Raw genomic sequence first — 24,066 nt, 5'->3', positions numbered from 1 at the left:
ATATATATGGATGGATGATCCATTCATGGATGGATCATCCGTCCATATATATGGATGGATCCATGCACTGACAGTTAAAACGGTGCACTTGCGTGTGTGGCGGTGTTTGTGTGTATATACACATACATACTGGTTAGCACGTCCGCCTCACAGTTCAGAGGTCGTGGGTTCGATCCCGGCTCCGGCCTCCCTGTGTGGAGTTTGCATGTTCTCCCCGTGCCTGCGTGGGTTTTCTCCGGGAACTCCGGTTTCCTCCCACATTCCAAAAACATGCATGGTAAGTTGATTGGACACTCTAAATTGCCCATTTGTGTGATTGTGAGTGCGGATGTTTGTTTGTCTCTGTGTGCCCTGCGATTGGCTGGCAACCAATTCAGGGTGTCCCCCGCCTACTGCCCGAAGACAACACTTAAAACGGTGCACTTGTGTGTGTGGGGTTGTGTTTGTGTGTGTTTATGTATTAATACGTTTCCGTATGGCATGTTTGGTTCGGTCCACTTATTAGCGCGATCGTACACTTGGGCGCTACTGACTGTTGCATGCGGGAGAGGAGAGTGGCGGCACAACAGTGAGAGTCCGAAAAGAGCCAGAGCTCGAAGATCCCCCCCGTACACTGCTGTCACCTGATAAAATCGCAGATGGGGATTGGTACGTGGTTGAGTCCGAAAGTTGTGTGCCGACATTGCTACATGATATGGGCGGCAGGTAGCATGTCTAACATGCACGGCATCATCCGACTGTGAATGTTTCTTAGACGAGGGAGCAAAAACATCAAACTTAAATAGCGAGATTTATCATATTGTAGCGTCTTTCAGGAACACGCCGTCAGACGTAGTTTAGTTATCACATTCTTATTAATCCAAGTACAACTACTCGCACACTTCTTTCTCCGCTGCTCCACTCGCTTGTCGTACGATGCATTCATGAACCTCGGAAACATCACAACTCAGCAACACACAAATCTGACCACAACACATTTAACAAAATTTGTTACAATATGCTGTTGAACTTTCAAAATTTCAATGCCTAAAAAGTGTATACAAGTTCATAAAGACTTTTTAAAGTTACTGTATTTTATTCATGACAAAAATAGTTTTAATATAGTTAGCAATAATTGTAACTGTTATTGTATGTATTTTTTCATCACAAAAAGTGTATATATGTACTGTAATGAATACTTAGATGTGCCGTAGGCTGTTACTGCTGAGTGTTTAAAGATTTCAGTGTCTATATGATTAACAAAATCAAGAGATCTTTATTGTTAGTGTATTTTTTTTCTGGTAAAATTGCTTAGAATATCACCCGAATGGTGAGCTAATTAACTATACTCTTATTCATTGACGCACATATCATTCACCAGGCCAAGCTCAACCTTAGAAAGCCACACACATTCACATTCATTTATGACAAGAGGCACCATTATGTGGCATCTTAGAGCGTTATAAATTAAGCGTTAAAATAACGCTAACGTTTTCAAGTAAAAATGGACATTTCCATCATGAACACAATTCAACTTTGCTTTCCTCATCTTGTGGCAGTCATTTGTGGCAAAGTTGACCTTCTTTGACTCATTGCCACTCGTCGGGAGTCCTCGTCTCGTCTCTCCTGCGTTGCCACCCACGTGTCTCCCGGTCCCCTGTCAGCGGAGAGCCGACGAAGGCCCGCCCGTGTCTCATTACGCATGCAAGAGCCATATGTTGCTCAACAACGGCTAATGACTGCAAATGTGCCGGCGGTATGAGCACTGATGAACCCACTCTTCCTCTCGATGTACACAAGTTCATATGGAACCAACACGATGGAGGCGGGAAGCGGAGGCGTCCGTCGCACACACTGTTGGCACTCGGGCTCGTCGCCATGGTTACGGGGCATCTCGCTGTTACTGATTAGATGATTTGTGATTGACTCCACCATGCACCCTCCTTTGTGTCCTCAGTGCGCTCTGACCCATGCAGGACAATGATGTCATCGTATGCGGCGCCTTGCAGCACTGGTGGGCGCGAACGGAGCGATGAACCAGACATCTGAATGTGAGATGGATGTCGAAATTCCGTTACTGAAATAGGTTTGTGTGGGGATTGTAGAGCTTCATCAACATGCCACTAGAGGGCCACATCATGACAAGCACAACGTATAGCACAGTATTAGTTTAAAACTCCTACAATGACAAATTGACTTGTTTTAAAGTAAAAAAAAAACATCTAGAAAATATTTAAGTAACATTGGGATGAAATTATTTCTGCTGGCCTCATTTTATCTATGTTCTTATTTTTATTTTATTTTTCCATTATTATTTGTAAACATTCCCCTAACTATCCCTATTATGCTGCAAGTCAAATTGACACTTTTTAAAGTTGAAAAAAAACATCTGTTTTTGAAAACTCTTCTACCAGCCTTATTTTTTTTCCTTCCGTTTATTATAGCTTTTTAAATGTGTTTTTGAATTTGCAAACATTCCCTGACACCAGCTCTTTTGTAAGTGAAATTGGCCTGTTAAAGGAAGTTAAAACCGAAAGAAAAAATGGCTGGAACTTTTTTAGCTGGCCTAATTTTTGTTCTTTTCTTATTTTACTTAAATATATTTTTCATTATTTTTTTTCAAATTTAAAAACATTCCCCAAACATTTCTGTTATGTTGCTTGTCAAATTTTGTTTTATTTAATTTTACAAATGTATGCCAGTTAAGAGAATGAAAATGTTACTACGGTACAGTTTTTGTGACAGCGAATTTGGATACAATACAAAAAATACTGGAAGTCGACAAGCAAGTGTTATAAGTAAGACATGTTTTCTGTCTCTCTGATTTAAAAAAATGACTGAGATGAGCACATGCAAGTACACACACAAAATAACAGGAAAGTCATCACTTCCTTTCAGGTTTCTGCACTGACTTTTCACACACACACGCACACACAAAGATAACATGAGTGTTATTATCTTCATTAGAATTGCATAATTGATCATCTCAGTGTGATAAATGAAAGACCCACCCCCACTGGCAGAGGTCTATCCCACGGTGATGCTACAGTAGCTGTTTTAACAGGCTCATTTGCGACATGCTGGATGTCATTAGTAGTAATGACCTACCTTTGGGATGTTCTTAGGCTAAGACATGAGTCTCCAGGTCAACTTCTGTGAAAAAGACACACACGCACACACAGCAACCTTAGCCTGCGGTGCATGAGTCACCTGGAGGTGGAAAGTCTGATTTACAGAACAGCACAAAAGACAGTATACACTTTCAGGTCACTTTAATAGGGACACCTGCACCATCTAATGAGCTGTGTGTCAATATCACCGCAAGGTGCTTTTGTGAATTTCACCACTGACCCCCACAAAAGATTTTCAATTAATTTACCTGAAATTATTTTCCAATATTGAAATGTATATTGGTCAGGCTCCCACCACACAGGAGGGATATTTTTGGGTAGTGCTTTATGAACACACTGGCTATGTTACATGGACACATTTGTTCGGATTAAATGCCTGATCGGAATGAAAATGCTTCATGTACACACCCCATTCGGAATAGTCTGACCCGATCAAGTCCTTACGATCAAGATTTTATTCCGAACGAGAGAGGTGGTTTACGTCGATTGTTAATCCGATCAGCGCGCATGAAAACACTTATTCCGAAATTTCGAAACAAACCGTGTTTACCTCACGTCTGTGACATCAGTATACGCGTTTCTGTTATTCCCGGAAGCTAGTAGAAGCAGAGCGAGTGAAAGACGTGGCGGGCGCAATATTGAACTGGTACATTTGCAACTCCATTAGGGAGTGTTAACTCGATGTAGCCGTGCAAACGGCAAAATACGCGGAATAACACTAACTTTTCAAGTAGAAATGGACGAAGAAATATTTTTGGGTCACGGAAGTCGCTACGGCTTCTTCTTCTACTACTACTACTTTCGGTATATTTGATCAATTTGCGCATGTTAAAATAATTTGTACCGATCGAAAGTGTGATGCATCAACAGGCAAATCTTATTCGGATCAATATTTTTAGTGTCCATAGAAAACTCTGATCAGATTTAAGAAATGTTGTCCATGTAAACGTAACCACTGTTGAACTCCACTTAGCAGCATTATTCAGTAAGTACGCTGATCGTGTTTCTGTTTAAGAAATATATGTTTTTTTTAAATGTGAAAAGTTTTTATTTCAATTTTACATCAATGTGTTAAACTGGGCAACATACAATATGATTCCAATTACTAAACATATGTGTAAATATTAACTCTGCAACTATCCACTCCTTCAGCTTCCATTGTAGAAAAGCAAGAAAGGAAAGGAAACGAAAAGAATTATGGTACTACTACCCATTAAATGTTTGTCCTTAGAGTTTTATTATTCTGCTACATTTTTATGATTTTCATGTGATTTTGATGAGGACACCAAGGCACTTTAGTGATATTTTTGACTGCGGCCTGTATAAAACATTCTGCCTTCACAAAGACAATGCTGGGTTTTGACTTTTTTTAATTATTGTTTTAGTTTCCAGTGTCTTAAACATTTTGTCCGTATATTTTCCTGGATCTCATTAGCGAACTAATTAAGTGTCCAATGAGGCTATGATGAGATGGAATGAAAGAGGCGGATGCTCATTTGGTGCAAAGATTACATCTGTAAAAAAATATTTATACAACAAATGTCTTGAAAAAGACAGGCGTCAGGAATGTTGTTTCATTCTTTAGAAACCTTGTTTGCGTGTGTGCGTTTGTGTATAAGGGTGTGTGCGTGTTTGGAAGGGAGGTGGACAAAGGCAATTTAGCCCCGGCGGGCGCAAACCAGAAGACACATCTGTTTGGTTTTCTCACACACGCATTTAGAACCAGCTGACGGCAGCATGAGGGAATAAACTCTAATAGGACTCATTTACTCCACAACTGCACGGCTGCCACTCACACTCACATGTATATGGAGACACGCACATCCCCATGACTTATACTTCATGTTGCTTTTTTCATTTCTGCCACTCTTACTTATTGCCAAGGTTGTGACTCCATCAACATTCATTATCATTGACTTTATTATTACCTGTCAATCAAAACTGAGCAATATTATCTTTGTGTTGCTAAATTTTTTGCTAAATGAATATCCGACCCTGGCCTTCCTGTGCGGGGTTGGCATGGTCTTGTCATGCGTTTGTGCGTTTTCTCTGGGTACTTTGGCTTCTTCCCACATTCCAAAATTACGCATGTTTGGTTCATTGAGCACCCTAAAATTGCCCATAGGTGTGAACAATGTGTGAATAGTTGTGTGTATGCCCCGCAATTGACTGGTGACCAGGCCAGGGTGTACTAAAGTCAGCAAAGATAGACTGCAGCTCACTTGGCTCCAACTTGCCAGCAACCCTAATCAGGACCAGCGCTCTAGAAAATTGAGCGATTTTGATTCCTCAGTCACAATTTATTTTTCAACATTTTAGACCTGCTGCACACAGAGTGACATGGCCAAATAAAACGGAACTGGACAATTGGCCCAAAAATTACAGGTGACAACTCCCACCTGCCCACCAGGCCAGTGGGACACACATTGTGCCACCTAGGTCTAACGGAAAAACTGCGCCCCCTGGTGTTCTTATCGGGAAACAAGAGTTTGATGCGCCACATACTCTACTGTGTTCTTATTTGGGGAACCATAAACAACATGGCAAAGTTATCAAGGAAGAAGCGGATTGCCCTGTAGAGGAAAGAAATAAATAAAGAAATAAAGGTTGGACTGTGGATGTTTGTGGCAACAGACTTTCTATGCTTCCTTTTTCACCCATAGTTACATATGAAATCATACTATTGGCCATGTGAAACCTATAGTTGCAGTGTGACGGTTCAGTCACATTTGGCCGTGTAGCGGGCCGTAGAATTCTTTGTTCAAAAGAAGTAGTCCAAAGCTCCAAGCTATTTATTCTGATGTTTTTCGGGTCGCTATAAGGTTTGATCGACCCCTGATCTATTTAAACGAGTACTTTTCACACATGCCACAGCACACACACGTTGTCAGTGCTCCCCTCTGAGTTGTGTTCAAAAGTGAGGTCAAAATGGAAGCATGTCACGCGTCTCACTATCCTGTCACGGTGTCATGGTATGCTCTGAATAGCTCACTCCTCTGTGTTGCCTCTCACTCTTTCCTCCCACACCGCTCAGCTCGCGGATGCAGCGTTCCCGCCTGAGCGGCCCACACTGTCGTTGAATGACAGTTTTGTCTTCAGATGACACAGGACAGCCCCCCCACAACACATTTTTCGTCTTTGATCTGTATATCCTTTTCTCTTTCATTCCTGCAAAGCGTCATGTCTTTTCATACAACAACCTTGCCATGCATGTTATACGATGGATGCAACACAGCGCAAGTGGTAGTTTCTGAGAACGTGTGGACACAAACCACAGATTCACTAAAACATTCACAATAAATCATTTAGCACGGCTTGCCTCCAAGAAAAGGATGACATCATCAGGATGGCATCACAGGCAAATGCAGCGTGAGCAATGCCCTGATTGACATTTTCAACTCTGTCGCTCGGTGCACATGGAAAAGTTAGGAATATGGTTTATTTCATCAACCACATTTACGTACCATGATATGCATTTCTTTCATCTAATGCACATACAGTATGTTACATGCTCAATTTAATGGTGTCAAAACAGGAGAGGACAAATAGTGTGTCCTTGAAACGGTTGCTGCTCAGTTTTGATTGACACTGTCAATATGGATCTCCCCAGATTGTGCTGGTGTACCTAATGTTGATGTGCTGTTACTGAAGATGTTAATATTTTCATGCGCATGGTGGCGGACACAAGTGGGGGTGTTGGCCATGAGTGAGCACAAGTCACCGCAGTATGAGCTCATCGATGAAATAGGTGAGCTCATGTCTTCTGCCTGCTTTTAAAGAGGAAGTCTAACAATGGTGGCTTGGCAAGACCATGGTCAAAAATGCGACGTGCCTCAGGATCACATTCAAAACGTGCAAGTGTACCTGATCTTCACAATCACTTTTCGCACAATATACTTCTGTATGCTTCTGTACTGTACAATACATTGTATCTACACTAAAGACTAGATAGATAGATGGACGGACGGACGGACGGACAGACAGACAGATAGGTAGTAGAGTTAAAAAAAAAATTGAAATTAAAAAAGTTAACCAATCATTGATCTGATCAGAAATTGGACCAAGCAATCCAGTCTATTTAAACAACTTGTTTATTTACGGCACAGTCGATCCCCGCTATTCGTGGGTAATTGATACCGGCCCGGCCCGGCCCATAAATAGCCAAAATTCACTTACCGGTACAATTGCCGCCCATTGGAATGTATTGTGAAAAAATAAGGACAATAACCTCCTAAAAATTGTCCCAAAAATGCTGATAAACATGAGATGAAACATGAAAATGAGGGGGTAAACCCGATAGATGAATGGACAGAGAGCAAGAAACATGGAAGGTCAGACTGATAAATTGCCTGATAGATGACGGGATGGACAGGGATGGATAAATGGACAGACTGAGAGACACACGTGGACGGATTAGATGAATTGATGAACAGATAGAATGGGTGGATGGGCAGACAGATAAAATATTACTTCCTTGGCAGAAGCAACTATTTGAGCAGACAGACAGAGGACGCATAGAGATAAATGGATACGCTGTTTTGCAGTGCAAGCTAATATAACAATGGCGATTGTCAGAGAGCTGCATATGTATTTCTCTTGCTCCTACACACTGACTCATCCATTCTCTCTCAGCCATCTTTTCATCTTTTGCTCTCGCTATCTGTGGCTAGCACATTGGAAGAGAGCCTCCTCGCCCGGACGGACGAGCTGTGACCCCACACAGACTAATGCAACACTTGTCCATGAGCTGAATTTAAAAAAAAACAAACGCGTGCACAACAACAGCACAGTGTTCATTTGGCCTGCTGATGCTGGAGGAACAAAGCTGGTGAAGGACTCAAATGCAAGCTGCCTGCAGTCATCGTCTTTTAAAGCGAATTAATGGCAAAAAAACAAACAAAAACTGTTGGTCCTGTGACCATCCATATATGATGTGAAGCATTAGTTATGCCTCTTGAAATACAAACAGGGACTGACCCTCCATATGAAAGTACACACCGATTGCCTATACGCGCATTCGTCAAAGGCGAAATTGCTTTTCATGCTTGACAAACTGCCCGAATGTGAAAGTCGTATGCGTGCGGCTTTAGTAATAAAAGACAATCCAACACTTGAATGTTTTGCTGGAAAACAGGTCAGTTGTTTGTGGGTCTATGACACGACCCGGATTGAGCTCAACACAACACAGTCCCACTTCACTGAACCAACTACGCCATTGCTCCTTTCCCCTCCCATGTTTGTTGTTTCTATGGGAAAGAGCCCCAACAGCATGATGAATTCGTGGTTAGCATGTTCTGACGATCAGGGTTCGAATCTTGGCTTCCTTTGTTGGTTGATTGTGGTGTGACCCTAATGAGGACAAGCAGCACAGAGAATGGATGGGATGTCCACACGCGAGAAGACACATTCATCAAGCAATTCAGCAACCAATCATTTGTCTCAGAGGTCAAATGTTTAAAAAAGTCGTGCCGATGTACAGCCGCACCATCCAAACTGTTTCTTGTCAACGGCTACAGTACGACAATGCTATCTCCCCGCGAGCTGTGTCACCCAAACCTTCCAAAATCTTATCATCAGCAGGCACAGATACAGAAGTGTGTGTATGTTGATGTGTGTTGGTTTGCAGTTTACACTTGTATAGTCCCTGGAGGTTGAGGGAGTGAATTCACTTCACAGGAATGCACAGCTGAGCTTTTACATCAAAACACCTTCTGTAATGTTTTTTGTTGTTGTAATATTTCACTACCATCGCCCCATGTTGCCACTCGGCTACTTGCCATGTCAGATTGAGCCACCTGCTGTGAGCCATGCACCAAAATAGCCTTTAAATGTACCCATTTGCATTATTATCTATTTTTGTCACATACCAATGTGGAAAAAAAAACACATTATAGTACATACACACACATTGAATGCATGAGGAGAGAGTGAGACAGGCTAGCAAGTTTATTTTATTTAACAGGAGGCAGAGGGCAGCAAGAAAACGGTCAACTAGCAGAAGTGGAGACTGTGGATTACAAAATCTAAGTGTCCGCAGCTAATACGGGTAAGATAACACTGGCATGTCAAGCCCTGCGGGTACTGCCCAGTGGAAAAGAAGCAAAATGGGATCCAACACAAGAATCAGTAGAACGCAGACCTCTGTCGGGGTTAATGCAACTTCCTGGTTCATAGAGAGTGATTTAAATGCAAGACATGGGACTGCGTCATTTTATTCCAGCATGGGGGGAAATAACTGCCAAAACAGAAAAAAATCTAATTCATATTTTGATCTTTATTTGCACCATAATTTCTCCTCCAGCTAACTAATAAACCAAAACGTCAAACTCAAAACTTATAAGTAATCATAGGTGTTGAATGTAGTTCTCATAGGTTGCCTCTCTCACACGACCAACTGAAGTTATCATAATAATAACCCTACTGTTAAATAAATACCTGTGACGTTGTCAATACAAAGCAAGTAGTATTATCTTTGTAAAGACATCATTTTGTACAGGTGTTCCTAATGATGTGGCCAGCGCATGCATCCTCACGAGAACATCTCCCATCATGTCCTCCTGGCTAGAACACTTCGCTCTCAGCCGCCTACACTTGGTTCCAGAAATAGGCAAATATTCCGAGGGAAGCATGACGGACGCACTGAAAGAGCCGTGCACCTTGACAAGGCAGTAAGCTGCTATTTGACAGCCACCGTTTAATTGCATCACATGTTAATTGACAACACATGTGACACCAAATGCTTTCTAAGTGCATTTTCATTCAGCTGGAATTAGTCTGAAAACCTGCAGAAAGATTTACATCCATCCAGCCATTATCTATACCGCTTATCCTCACAAGGGTAGCGGGGAGAGATTTACATCCCTTTTTAAAAGCACGGATCAGCATCGTGATCACAAAGTAAAGTGCCTTTACAAAACGTACTAAGGCTCTGTTTTGATTGGAACTTGCAGAGAGCATAATTGTTGGCGTTCGCCTGTGGATTGACCAACAGGCTAGATTTGTGAAAAAAAATTATGAAATTTACCAAATCGTGACATCGGAGGTTACGCCGGGGATATGTATATTCAGTCAATTGTTACTTTCATGTGGCTCAAATATGAGTCTACATGTATATATGTATATATATATATATATATATATATATATATATATATATATATATATATTAGGACTGTCAAAATTAAAGCATTAACTATGGAGATGAATTTAAATTTGATAACGCACTAAAAAAAATAACTCCGTTTTATTTACTTCCTGGAGCAGCTGAACTCTGCTTACTGTGCAGCCAAACTTAGAGGAGAGTCACTGTCGCAAAGACGGACTTTTACGTAGTTTTACTTTTAAAAAGTTGCTTGACAGCTCATGGGAGAAATCCAAAATAATTTGCACTGCCAAATTCAAATACCATATTAGTTATACGTCTTTGGTGTATCGTTCAACTGTTGTATTTTACAGGAAAAGAATCGTATTCAAGGATCAAAGAAAGCTATTAGAACAGTCTTTGAATTGGAATACACTTTTATTTTTTTCCACATTAATTCCAAGATTTTACTCAAGTAAATAACAGTTCCAAGCTTCGTAAAAAATTGTAGTTGAAAAATACGATTAATCGTGATTAATTATGGAAAATTTTGCGATTGATTCGTTTAAAAAAAATCAGCGTTTGACAGCGTTTTGACAGCACTAATATATATATATATATATATATATATATATATATATATATATATATATATATATATATATATATATATATACATATATATATATATATATATGTGTATATATATATATATATACACATTATATATTTATACATATATATATAATGTGTATATATATATATATATATATTAGTGCTGTCAAAACACTGTCAAACGCTAATTTTTTTATATATATGTATATATATATATCATGTATATATATGTATATATATATATATATATATATATATATATATATATTAGTGCTGTCAAAACGCTGTCAAACGCTAATTTTTTTATATATATGTATATATATATATCATGTATATATATGTATATATATATACATATATATATATATATATATATATATATATATATATATATATATATATATATACACATTATAAAAATATAAATGCAACATTTGTCTCCCATTTTTCTGGTGCTGAACTCTAAGACTTTTTCCATGTATACAAAAGACCTATTTCTCTCAAATATTGTTAACAAATCTGTCTAAATCAGTGTAAGTGAGCACTTGTATTTTGCTGACATAATCCCTCTCATTTACAGGCCAGGCATATCAAGGATTTGACAGCATGACTATTGCCCAGGCGTGCCTTAGGATGTCCAGAATAGATAATATAATACATAATTTATGTCGATAGGAAAAGTCTTCAAAATCAACTTCACCTTATGACAAAGCAAGCAAGAGCAAAAACAAAAGTGATGCATTTATTTCTTGTTTGATAAATTCAGTCATTTTAAAATAATGATATAAATAATAGACATTTTATTTATATTTAACTGTGTTATGAGTTAATTTTTTACATTTTAAGGAAAATCTCCAATGTAGATGCACTTCATTAGACATTTTGATTCTAATATTCCATTAAAAAGATGCCTTATTAACAAAGCCCAAGAGCAAATTTACCCACATTGTTTACATAATGATGCACGTTGTGTGATATAATATCCACAGAGGGACAGGATAGAAGTGCGGCTAGCGCCAATTAAACGGTGGTTTTAAGTGTTGCGTCGTCATGGCGACGGGTCGAGCAGGCCACGTCTGAAGTTTAGCTGCCTTTTTAAACGCCCTCCCTTTTTCTTCTTGTGCCATTTTGTTACCTTAAACTGCTGCAATTGCAACCAAAAGCAGCTTTGGCGAACCTTTCTCTTCTTTCTCAGGCAGCTGTGCCCCCGTCAGTGTTAGCACAGCAGACACTTGGGCGCAAAAGGCGGTGGGGGAGGAGAGTTGGTGCCAGAGGGGTTTACATTCTGCCCCCCACCTCACCACCATATTTCTTACAAAATGGCTGGATTTCATTGTTAGCACTTGAGAGATAGAAAGAGGAAGCGTGATGTTCTTTGATTCCAGTGAACTTCCCCCCCCTTTTTTTTTTTTAAGTTTCAGTCTGATGCAAGTCTTTGCAGGTCAGAGATTCAAAGTGAAGAAATTAGTTGGCCTATGCCAGCGATTTTGTAACTGAATATGCTTCCTCTGTTGCCTTTTCTGCACTCGACTGGGGGATCAATCTAGTATTGTGTACTGAATGACCTTTTTCTGAAATGCTGGATTTTCGGTACACTTGTATTGGAACTTATTGGCAGATACGGATGTTTTACCTTTAATTGTCCCACTTCTAAATATGCTGAATGTCAGCATTTGTAAAATAAAATACGGCTTAATTTATATTCCGCAAATGCAATATCAATGTAATCATAATGACGGGTTTAGACAGTGGGGCCGCAAAGAACATAACATTGTAAAGAACATTTTTGACTTGTTTTCATCTATCTATCTATCTATCTATCTATCTATCTATCTATCTATCTATCTATCTATCTATCTATCTATCTATCTATCTATCTATCTATCCATCCATCCATCCATACATCCATCCATCCATCCATCCATCCATACGTGTAGAATGCATTGACGGAAATAGCAAATTCGTTCACTTTGCTGCAAGTCAATGAGAAAAACTGAACCCTAAAAAAAACAATTTTGTTTTTACTTAATCAACAAAATTCTCATTAGTATGCGGAGGACAAGAGTTAACTTCTCGACTGTTGTTAGTCAGGAAAAGCGCAATGACTCAGACAAATTGTTTGAGAGCCCATATGCGTGAATAGATAGTGTATAAACAGTACACGTGACGTAGACAAGCACAGTTAGGTAGGCAGACGCCACATCAACTGAGTAGGAGGAGGAGGAAGACTGGCTGACATGTTAACAGAGGTTGCATATTGCTGTTACACAACCGCAGACGTGAAGGTGCCAACGTGATAGCGTAGGTGGGCTCATTATGTGACGTGTGTGTGTGTGTGTGTCTGTGTATGTGAGTGAGTGTCCTGTGGGGATTTATCTTTGCCCAGCAGGCACCATATGGTCCAAAGTGTAGACTTCCTGAAAACAACGCACACATTCTGGAAAATGAAAAAAAAACAAAACAAAAAAAACAGCATTAACAATAAATAGAAACGGAAGCAGGATAAGAGACAGAAAATAAAATGGCATAAAATGTTCATTGTTTAAATGAAAATGTCCTTGCAGGAAGTAAAGAAAAAGATAAGTCACTCCTGACAGGAACTTTGAGAAAAGATGCCACTTGAACAGCAGGCCCTTTCATAAGGGGGGAGGCTGGCCAGGGGGTCCACTAAGCCCCTCAAGGTCCATATGGCCAGGCATTCAGCACCCCTGCAACGTGACATGACATTGACGAATGAATGTGAGCAAGCATCTTGTGTTACACTCCAGTTGTGATTTGTGTCCATGTATAGCACAGGTGTCAAACTCAGGTCATCAAGAGGCACTATCCTGCGAGTTTCATATGTTTCCCTCCAGCACACCTGATCCAAATGATCAGGATCCTTATCAGACTCCTGTAGCACTTGCTTGAGGAGCCGATTATTTGAATCAGGTGTGTTGGAGGAAGGAAACATCTAAAATATGCAGGACAGTGGTCCTTGAAAACCCGAGTTTGACACCTGAAATGTACAGTCAGTGTGTGTTTATTGTACGGACTGTTTGGCGTCCAACCCGCCGCAGTGGCACTTTTGGGTAAATACTACTGGCGCATTTGAAGCGTGTCCACAGCGGGTTCGAATAGTAAATTAGCCAATTAATGATCCTTAAAAAGCCTCTGCTGTTAGCGTCTCTCCCGCAGCGACGTCAATCATGGATGCTTTTTTTTGGGGGGGGGGGGGTCGGAGGGCGGAATGGGGTGGGAGCCGACAATGTTTATGAATATGGCCGTAGGGTCGCGGCCGGAAGGGTACCCAAGTCAAAGGTGGAGGGTTGCGGCCGGACCGGCGAAAAATGGTCAAGTGCCCAGCTCTGTTTATTTTACTCATTTGCTAGTCTGCACATTTAATATTAGTGTTACATGACAGAGACAACTTGACATGCGTTAAGAGTCAGTCATAGGTCACTTTTCAAAATAGAATATTTTTCAGCCACAGATGATAAATAAACCGGAAGTACTGTACATTATTTTTTTGGGTTTTTCAGCCACAGATGATAAATAAACCGGAAGTACTGTACATTATTTTTCTTGGTCTGTGCAGCTCGGCGCCGCCCGGTCCCAAGTGGCCTATGGCCCGGTATCAGTGGTTGGGGACCACTGAATTAGAAGGCGAGATGCCCCCAAAAAATTGCTAATCGTGTGTGCGTGTAGGGGTGTGTGTGTGGGGGGCGTTGGTTGTGGGAGATTAGTCGATGACACGCTTTAAACGATGGGGAGTAGTACAGCCGACTCTTTGACTAGTCGACTAATGGGTTCAAGATTGACTTGTTTTTTTGCACAATTGATGGTAACCTAGAAGGTAAAAAATGGTTTCAAGAATACCAATGTTTGTTTGCTTGTTCCATACATGCCTTCATGACATTCAAATCTGTTGCTCTCTTTCCTCTCACCGTTATTTTCTTTCTTCCAGCCTCATTGATATGCTCAGTCTTGTTGTTGATTTTCCCCTCATGTCCTAATTGGTGCACGAGTCATTGCAGTTGACATTTCACACATTAAATATCAATCAGATGGGCTCTAATCACACTTGCGAAAGAAAAACAAATCGCAAGGGAGGCATTTGGCGGTTTGGGGATCTAATTTCGTCAACATTTGAACATATGTTATTCTGTCAAACGAATACGAAGCACAAACTAAAGAGCCTAATACACGTATTTGTTGAGATGATAGATGGGGAGAGCAATGTGTTGAACTAAATGAGCTAAATGAGGACAAACCAGACGAAACGTTGATCCTGCCTCGGGCCAACGCAGCTCTAAAGCTCTAAATTTATGAACGTGAACAAAATAATCTGATGGACTGTTTGGGGGAAAGATGAGATCATCTTTGAGAAAGAAAGCAACCAAAGTTCCACCAATACTTAAAAGGAGAAGTCTAAAAATGTCTTTGCTATATGTTCTATGCAGGCCGACTATTCTAAAATGTTTTCTTCTGATTCATATTGCGTTTGTGGAATATGAGTTTAACCCTTTGCCATTCCACCTGGCAGTTTTACCTGAACGAAAGGTGCACCAAAGTAAATGCTCATATAAAACATAAAAGAATGCCGACCCATGGACGACCCACGGCCTTCTATGTATTCAAACTTCCATAATTCAGTACCAGTAGCACTTAAAAAGATTCTGACAGTTGAAGAGAAAAATTCAAAGTGTTATCTTCAAAAAGAGACCAAAACTATGCCGATACTCCAAATGGTTCAAGCAGAGCATCAAATTTACTTTGGTGCACCTTTCGTTCAGGTAAAACTGCCAGGTGGAATGGCAAAGGGCTACGCAGCAAAATCCACCTGTTTTTAGCCATCACAGGGGGTGGCTATTTTGTCACTTGTATCAACTAAAAAATGACATCACAGTTGCTTAGGGCTCAGGTAACAACCAATCCCGGTCATGTATTTTCCGAAGCTGAGCCATGATTGGTCATTATCTGTGATGTCATTTTCGGTTGACAGCAAGTGACAAAATGGCCGCGCCCTGAGATGGGCAAAAACAGGTGGATTTTACTGCTGAATTAACTCGTATTCCACAAATGCAATATTAGCCAAAATATCAAATTTAGAAAAACGAGGGTGCATACAACATATTGTTGTAAAGAAAATGTTTGTGTTGACTTCCCCTTTAAAAGCAGTATCTAAACTAATATTTGTTCAACAATTAAGAAGCTGAAGAATTAATAATTACAATTATTTTCATTTTTAAAATGATATCAATTACTTAAATGTATGTGAACAACTGCGTGAGAAAATAGTTGAACAGATTAAGGACAACATTCCTCAACGTACAATTGCAAGGAATTTATTGATTTTATCATCTACGGTCCATAATATCATCAAAAGGTTCAGAGAATCTGGAGAAATCACTGCATGTAAGCGGCAAGGCGGAAAACCAACATTGAATGCCCGTGACCTTCGATCCCTGCGGCAACACTGCATCAAAAACATCCAGAAACGCCGCCGGCTTCTCTGGGCCTGAGCTCATCCAAGATGGACTGATGCAAAGTGGAAAAGTGTTCTGTGGTCTGATGAGTCCACATTTCAAATTGTTTTGGGGAATTGTGTACATCGTGTCCTCCGGGACAAAGAGGAAAAGAATCCCAACTGTTATGGACGCAAAGTTTCGAAGGCCAGCATATGTTATGGTATGGGGTTGTGTTAGTGGCAATGGCATGGGTACCTGAAACATCTGCTGAAAGGTACATACAGGTTTTGGAGAAACATATGCTGCCATCCAAGCAACGTCTTTTTCATGAACGCCCCTGCTTATTTCTGCACGACAATGCCAAACCACATTTTGCAGATGTTACAACACAATGGCTTCGTAGTAAAAAGAGTGCGAGTATGAGACTGGCCTGCCTGCCTGCAGTCCAGAACTTTCTCCCATTGAAAATGTGTAGCACCTTATGAAGCGTAAAATACCAGGACTGTTGAACAGTGGTAAACATGACCCTGTCCCAGATTTTTTTGAACATGTTGCAGCCATAAAATTCAAAGTTCATGATTATTTGCCCAAAATAATAAAGTTGGTCAGTTTTAACGTTAAATATCTTGACTTTGTATTGTATTCTGTTACGACCCCTCCTCAAGATGGCAAGGAGGAGGGGTCTAATATAGGTGGGAGAATTGGAAGGGGTAAATGAAAAACATGCACCAACACAAAAGACAACCATTGCAAACAAAAAACAAACAAACAAACAAGGACTGGCTACATCACCAGTAGCCAGCCCAAAACACACAGGGACTGGCTACATCACCAGTAGCCAGCCCAGGGACTGGCTACATCACCAGTAGCCAGCCCAGGGACTGGTCACGTCACTCGCAGCCAGCCCCAAACACCAGCAACCCAGTCCTTCTTAACTGTTGCTGGTCAACGCACCTGAAAGTAATTAACCAAATTGATTACTCTCCCCTGCTCTGATTGGATGGCTAAACTGGTGACAAAAGCCACCAATATATATATGTTAGTTTCTCATTTTATTCTTAGTGGTATTTTGGAGGAACCGTTGACTATCCACATCTCAGACAGAATGTACAATGGCCAAGTGTCAAGAAAAAACAAAAACATGAGCGTGAAAAGCCCCAGTCACGGTCCGGGCACAAGAATTGTCGATCCACCCTTCCTTCCTGTCAGCAGCGTGGTCGTCACTTGACGCTATTCAGTGTCATGTCACATGTGACAATTATGCCGGAGGGCTTCTTTTTTTCGGTCTCACAATTAAGGCATTCACTACAGAATGTGCACACTGACTGCGCAGCTGATAAAGACTCAATGAATACCATTGCATTTGGAAACTAAATGTGGAGGGAGTTTCACAATACAACAAATGGGCAAAGGTATGGGACTGTTGTCCTTTACAGGAAAAAAGCAAACAGTTTTCTACCGATTCTGAAAAAAATTGCTATTGAAGTAACATAATTTAAATTCTGTACTACTACTGTACATTTAAACATTTATTATACAATTTTTTTTCTAATTCATTTATTTTTTACAACTTCAAAACATAAACATATTATTGTTATAAATATAATTATATAATGATGGTTATAGTATATGTACAGAGGTGGGCATTTTACACAATTTTGCCGGTCCATCATTCATCATCCGTCAGCGGCCAGGGTACCCATCTGTCATTCGTCAGTCTGTCATTTTTCGTGACAAACTCAATTGTAATCGTCAGTCCGTCTGTCAATCCCTCAGCTAAATCCGTCAGTTAGTCCGTCAGAAGTCCGTTGATCCATCAGTCGGTCCTCCCCTAAAAACGTCAAAAACGGATGTACGCCAGTGACAGATGACGATTACACTGACAGATCCCCCTTCAGTCATTCGTCTGTCCTTTTTTAAAAGGTGTCCCGTCATTTGTCAATCATCAGCAAACAGGTGTCAGTCTGACAGAAATGTGTAAAATGAATCGGCAGGAGTGTTATAAAGCTTCACTGCACCCGAAATGCACACAGTGTGCTTTGGGGAGAAACAAAAAGGCTCGGGACAACAGCAGCTGTGTGAAAAAAAAAAGTGTGGATACACCTGAATCTGTGCGGCCCAGCGGCGCTAATGTGGGTCACGAGGCCGCAGATTCCCAGTGTCACAGGAGACTTCCTCTTCCACTGCTCCACGCAGGATATGAGCAATTTCCTGCGGGCTTTGCCGCTCCAAAATTCCCAGAAACGGTCAATGCCGGGGCATTTTTAAAGATAACATTTTTAATGATAACGTATCGTGAAAATGAATGTGTCATATATGGCTGCTTTGCCAACAAACAATGTCCAAGTACGCTCAAAGTGTGGAAGGACATGCACGCCTTTTTTTTTTCACATAAACAAGCACACAATGCTTTGAATGACTTGGTATTATGTAGTAATACAGTGCGGTTGAAGAGGATACAGTTTGAGTCGCTTCCGACTGCGTGTGTAGGTACTCTGGCATGCTGGGTGGAGCTGGTATGTTTCATTGAGCAGTGCAAATGAGTCAGCTTTGCCACACGGATTGGTATTTCCTGCCAAGACGCATTATTTGGCAAACTATTGCTATTGGCAATATATATATATATATATATATATATATATATATATATTGGCAATATATATATATATATATATATATATGGGCGGCACGGTGGTCGACAGGTTAGCACGTCCGCTTCACAGTTCAGACGTCATGGGTTCGATCCCGGCTCCGGCCTCCCTGTGTGGGGTTTGCATGTTCTCCCCGTGCCTACGTTGGTTTTCTCCGGGCACTCCAGTTTCCTCCCACATTCCAAAAACATGCATGGTAAGTTGATTGGACACTCTAAATTGCCCATTTGTGTGATTGTGAGTGCGGATGTTTGTTTGTCTCTGTGTGCCCTGCGATTGGCTGTCTACTGCCCGAAGACAGCTGGGATAGCCTCCCGTACGCCCCACGACCATTGTGAGGATAAGCGGTACCGATAATGGATTTATGGATGGATATTTATATAATATCTATCTATATAATATCTCTCTCTCTTTCTCTTTCTCTCTCTCTCTCTGTCTCTCTCTCTCTCTCCCTCTCTTGTTAAAAAGCAAGGCGGAATAGGTGAGTCATAATTTCTATTTGCTACAGGTGCTGAGACAGTCATTATTTTGTAAGTGTTGAATTTCCGGGAAAACTTCAGGTTTTGGAGAGTGATTTTAAAGTCACCCTTAGGTTTTAGAGAGATGTTTCGCCAGGCGCTTTAGGCCTTCAAGCGGAAATCAACCCAAACTTATTTTTTTCCAAAATATGTTCCCATCAGGCCCACTAGTTGAAACACTGCATTCGGATTAATATTGCCTTTGTGGAATATGAGTTAAGCAGCAAAATCCAATAATATAATAGCACCTCTGTCATTGCCACAGCGATCCCGGATCACCATTTCCAACAGTCTGTAATATTGGTGGACAAGCCAGGACACCTCTCATGCTGCAAGTTATTCTCCAGAGTTGTGCCTGGGAGTAATAAAGACTGGGAAGAATAACAACATAAAAAAAAACATTCGTCCTCGCTGTTGTTTCAACAACAATGAAAAGGCCTGGCTGATACCTTAAACATCAATGTTATGTTAATGGAGCCGCTGTAAAAGCTCAAACCCTGCTGGAAAGCTGGCTGGCTGTTGTTACAGATTGAAGGAGAAGTTAAATAAATGTAACATTTTACACAGACTTCCAAAACCTACTGTTCTCCCTTCTAAATTGAGTAAGTAAGAGGGATATACAGTGTTTCTATAGCTATACATGAAAGGTTTAGCTTTGTTGTTTTGCTCCCACCAGCTTTTCTCGGGTCTGCCTGCTGCTCAGGTTACGAAAGAGACGTTGCATAAAATACGCCTGAGGAACAAAGTTTGATGATGAATCACAACTCCTGACTGGTGGGGAGCAAGTGGAGGTGGGGGGGGGGGAGTTGAAGGAAGAAGAGTGTGCGGAGATAAGCAAACACACCTCAGCAGCAAAAAGACAAGCGATGGAATGCTGGGAGGAAAGGAGGCGATGGAAGATGATGGAAAGAGGAGCACAACACACAGGGGAAGGTCAGGGATGTCGCGGCACGTTAGTCAGAATGCGGAGTGTGGTTGCTGGTGACAGCAGGGTACGGACGGGGTGATGGGAAGCGCTCGCATGACCCGGCGTCAGGCCCTAGAGGAAGATGCCACAAAGCCACATCCAACCACCCTCGTACTGTGACGATGATGATAATGGGAGTGGGAAAGCAGGAAGACTGGGGTCAAATACGGTATTTTTCTCAGCAAATACAATGGTACCGTTCCATGACAATGCTTGTAACTTAAAACATTCACATTGCAAATCATCTTTTTCCAATAAAATCAATAGAAAGGCGTAAATCCATTCAACCATACCCCCCCAAAAAACAAAACATCTTGTAATGTGTTCTAACAAGAAAAATAGAACTCTATAACACTGTATTTTACAAAAACACGGAGCAATAACGTAAGTAAATAGAATGTGTAGAATCTTGATTAATTAATTGCAGCTCCTTCTGGTGTGTAAAACTTGCCCACCGGGGGCAGTATAATACAGTCATGGAGAAACATATGAAGAAGAGTTTCACAACTACTGTGAGTGACTCAGTAAGTCACAGTAATAGAAGTCATTTTTGGCAGAGGATAAATAATGTTTGTGAGTACAGTAAACATTCTGAATAATCCGTATACATGATTGAGCGGACAGAGTTGCTCCGGCATTTGAATAACCTACTGTGTACGGCGACGCATGGCGTCGTGACTCAAATGGACGTAATTTCCGCTTGTTACTTTCAACTGTCAATAAAACACTTGACATTCATGTCACTCACCACAGGAATGAAGCAGCCGGTTTCCTCCTCGCTCCAAAAGTGTGCTTTTGTGCTGCGTCTCTGAGCTTGTTTACCTCTGCTTGTGTACTTCCGCATACAAGCACTTCCTGTACTACAAAGACCAGCATTCCTTGCTTGTTGTGTATGTGCAGAGTGTCTCGATCGTGTCTGTGCCTGCCGGCAGCATCTTTGCATTTTTCACCCTCCTCTCCTACTTCTCTATCCACCTCCATACCAGCAGTAATGTTAAGTACAGCATCTTATGTTTTTATTTTAATGTATTTTCGGATTTTGATACCAAGTATTTGATGAAAAAGTTAGGTTTTTGGTAAATGCATTCGTCTGTCGATTGGTCGACAGGCAATTGCCACTTCTGAGCGGAATGTGAAGAAGACAAAAGGCTTCTTTTCTCACTTTGTGTCATAAACAGCCTCGTCAAGAACACAGAACACAAAACACTAGACGTCCTCCATTCTTGTCTGTTTGTTCATCTTGGGTGGGCTGTGTTGCGCTGCTAGGATCGTTGCTATCCGGCAATCACCATGCAGCCCTCCATTTTCTATACTGCTCATCTCGCTAAGGGTTGCAGGCAGCTTTAGCTTATCCCAGCTGACTTCGGGCCGACTACACCGTGGCCTGGTCGGCAGTCAATCACAGGACATAGGGACAGACAACCATTCACACTCACATTCACACGGTTAGTAGGAACTGAATCCACGCTGCCCACATGAAAATCAACCAGCCCCCCTTTTTTAATTTCTCACAAAAATATTGTGTTAAAAGTGTTAAAGTACTTAAATGGAAGTATGAAGTACATGTCACTTTTTCCAATCAAGCTCAAGCTGTAGCCTAATTCTCTTAGTTTGAGGTATTTGGTTTTAGCACCGTGGGAAATTCCAAAAACTACACCACATTTAATGCATCATAGATAATGAGATGTGCTTGGTAAATGACAACAATGGAGGCTGACAAAGGGGATTTACTTCTCGGGTAAAGGGACTGAGACGAGACTGAGGTCAAAGTGCAGCAAATTGGCAACTGAGAAGTTTGATACTGAAGTGCCCAAAGCTAAGGCACAGCAACAGGACAAATCTACATAGGTGGGCATTCGTCTGTGAGTTCTCGTCTATATATTTCTGGTCCGCCCGGTCGGTCCGAGTCAGCCAAATGGCGTCGAGAACAGATTTACCGGTTACACACAGGTACGGCGCTCTTGACACTCAGTCAAATAAATAAAGAGTAAAAGAGCGTAGTATACCTTATAATCCCACAGACGCAATGACATAATTATGGTCTGGACGCCGATTGGCTGTCGCTGACGAGGGACGGACTGGGACCACGTGGGTCGCCCGGAAATTCAGACGGGCACTTAATGACAGATAAACGATACCTACCACTGCAAACGTGCATGACCAGTTATTCTTCATGTTAACCACAGTATCCGCTCAGCAACACTGGAACTCCGGCTGACCAGCTACTACAAATAGTATCTGTTTTTGCCAATGAAAATGAACCAATCTGTGCTGAGCTGTGTAGGTACCGTGAAGTGGCTAATGCTAAAGGGCATGAGCTTGCCAATCGTGCCACTCTGCAGAGTGACACTTATGCTTGAGGAATCACAAGTTTACACATGGAAGTCACAGCCCATCTGAATATAGCCACATTTCCACTAAATGGTCCTGTCTAGGGCAGCTCAGAGTAATAGTGGTAAGCTCGTCAGCCCCAAAATGAGGAGATCTACCTTTGTGTAAAATTCTAATGTCCTACCCTGCCCTTCGGGTTTCTGCAGGTGGTCTAGCTTCCTTCCATATCTCAAAAATCTAAAAGTTAATGTTTAGTTTATTCAAGAATAAATTGTCCGTTGGTAACTTGTTTATGTCCCCTGTGATTGACTGGAGACCAGTTCACGGTTCAGATCTTGATCAGGGTTGCGTCCCCACTGATTGATGTAAGGAATGGTTGCATACATGTTTCTGTTTTTGGCTTCTTCCCTTTCCACTTTTACATCTAACTGTAAGAAGGAAGTGAACATTACCGACCAACCAATGGACAGTACTGTTTAGTTCCACCCGACAAAAGCCTAATCACTGTAATACAAAAATAAGCAGGACTGTATTAATTGGATATATTAGAACCCTTCTATCCAACCATTTTCTGTACCACTCATCCTCAGTAGGGTGGTGGTTGAGCTGCAGCGTATCCCGGCTGACATTAGGCAAGAGGTGGAGTATACTCTGAACTGTTCACCCGCCAATTACATGGAAATATCCCAAAACCTGAAATGAACCATGCTTGTCGGAAACAAAGAAATAGATCAGTCCCGGAAGATGTCAACAAACCATCCCAGACATGAGACATAAGGATGCTATTCTTCTGTCGTCTGGTCCCAAAAAGCTCCCGGCCATAATGGTGGAGCCAGAGGTTAGGGGAGTGTGTCTATTATTATATTCCAGAAACAAGACTCCCAGAGGAGTATCACGCAACGTAGGCCCTTATGCGGTTTCACCCCACAAAAGTACGCAATTACACAAGTAGCATCTTCCCTTTCTCTAAATGCATGTATGCTCTAAAGTGGTTGCATATGGCCGTCTGAAAGCAGGCCTTGCGCATGACGGGACTAAATAAACGACAAGCAAATGTTCCAAACCATGAGTCTGGTGGTGAAGACTGAAACCACACCCAAACCTCAGGAACTCTGTCAGTCAGTTTGAAGGCAGCACAGAGCTTACAAAAGGCCTTAATACCCTCGACCACAGGTGTCAAACTCAAGGCTCGGGGGCCAGATCCGGCCCACGACATCCTTTTTTGTGGCTGCAAAGGCACATCATGTGACGACTTCATGTTTCTTTCATATTGTCTTCAACCCAAATCTTATCAAGATTTTTGTTACCAATCGCCCCTTTAGAATAAATTTAAAATTTGTTGA

This window comes from Filicampus tigris, chromosome 7, assembly GCF_054856515.1.
Source record: "Filicampus tigris isolate MCC_2025a chromosome 7, RoL_Ftig_1.0, whole genome shotgun sequence".
Taxonomy (NCBI): Eukaryota; Metazoa; Chordata; class Actinopteri; order Syngnathiformes; family Syngnathidae; genus Filicampus; species Filicampus tigris.
Note: the sequence above shows the minus strand (reverse complement) of the source record.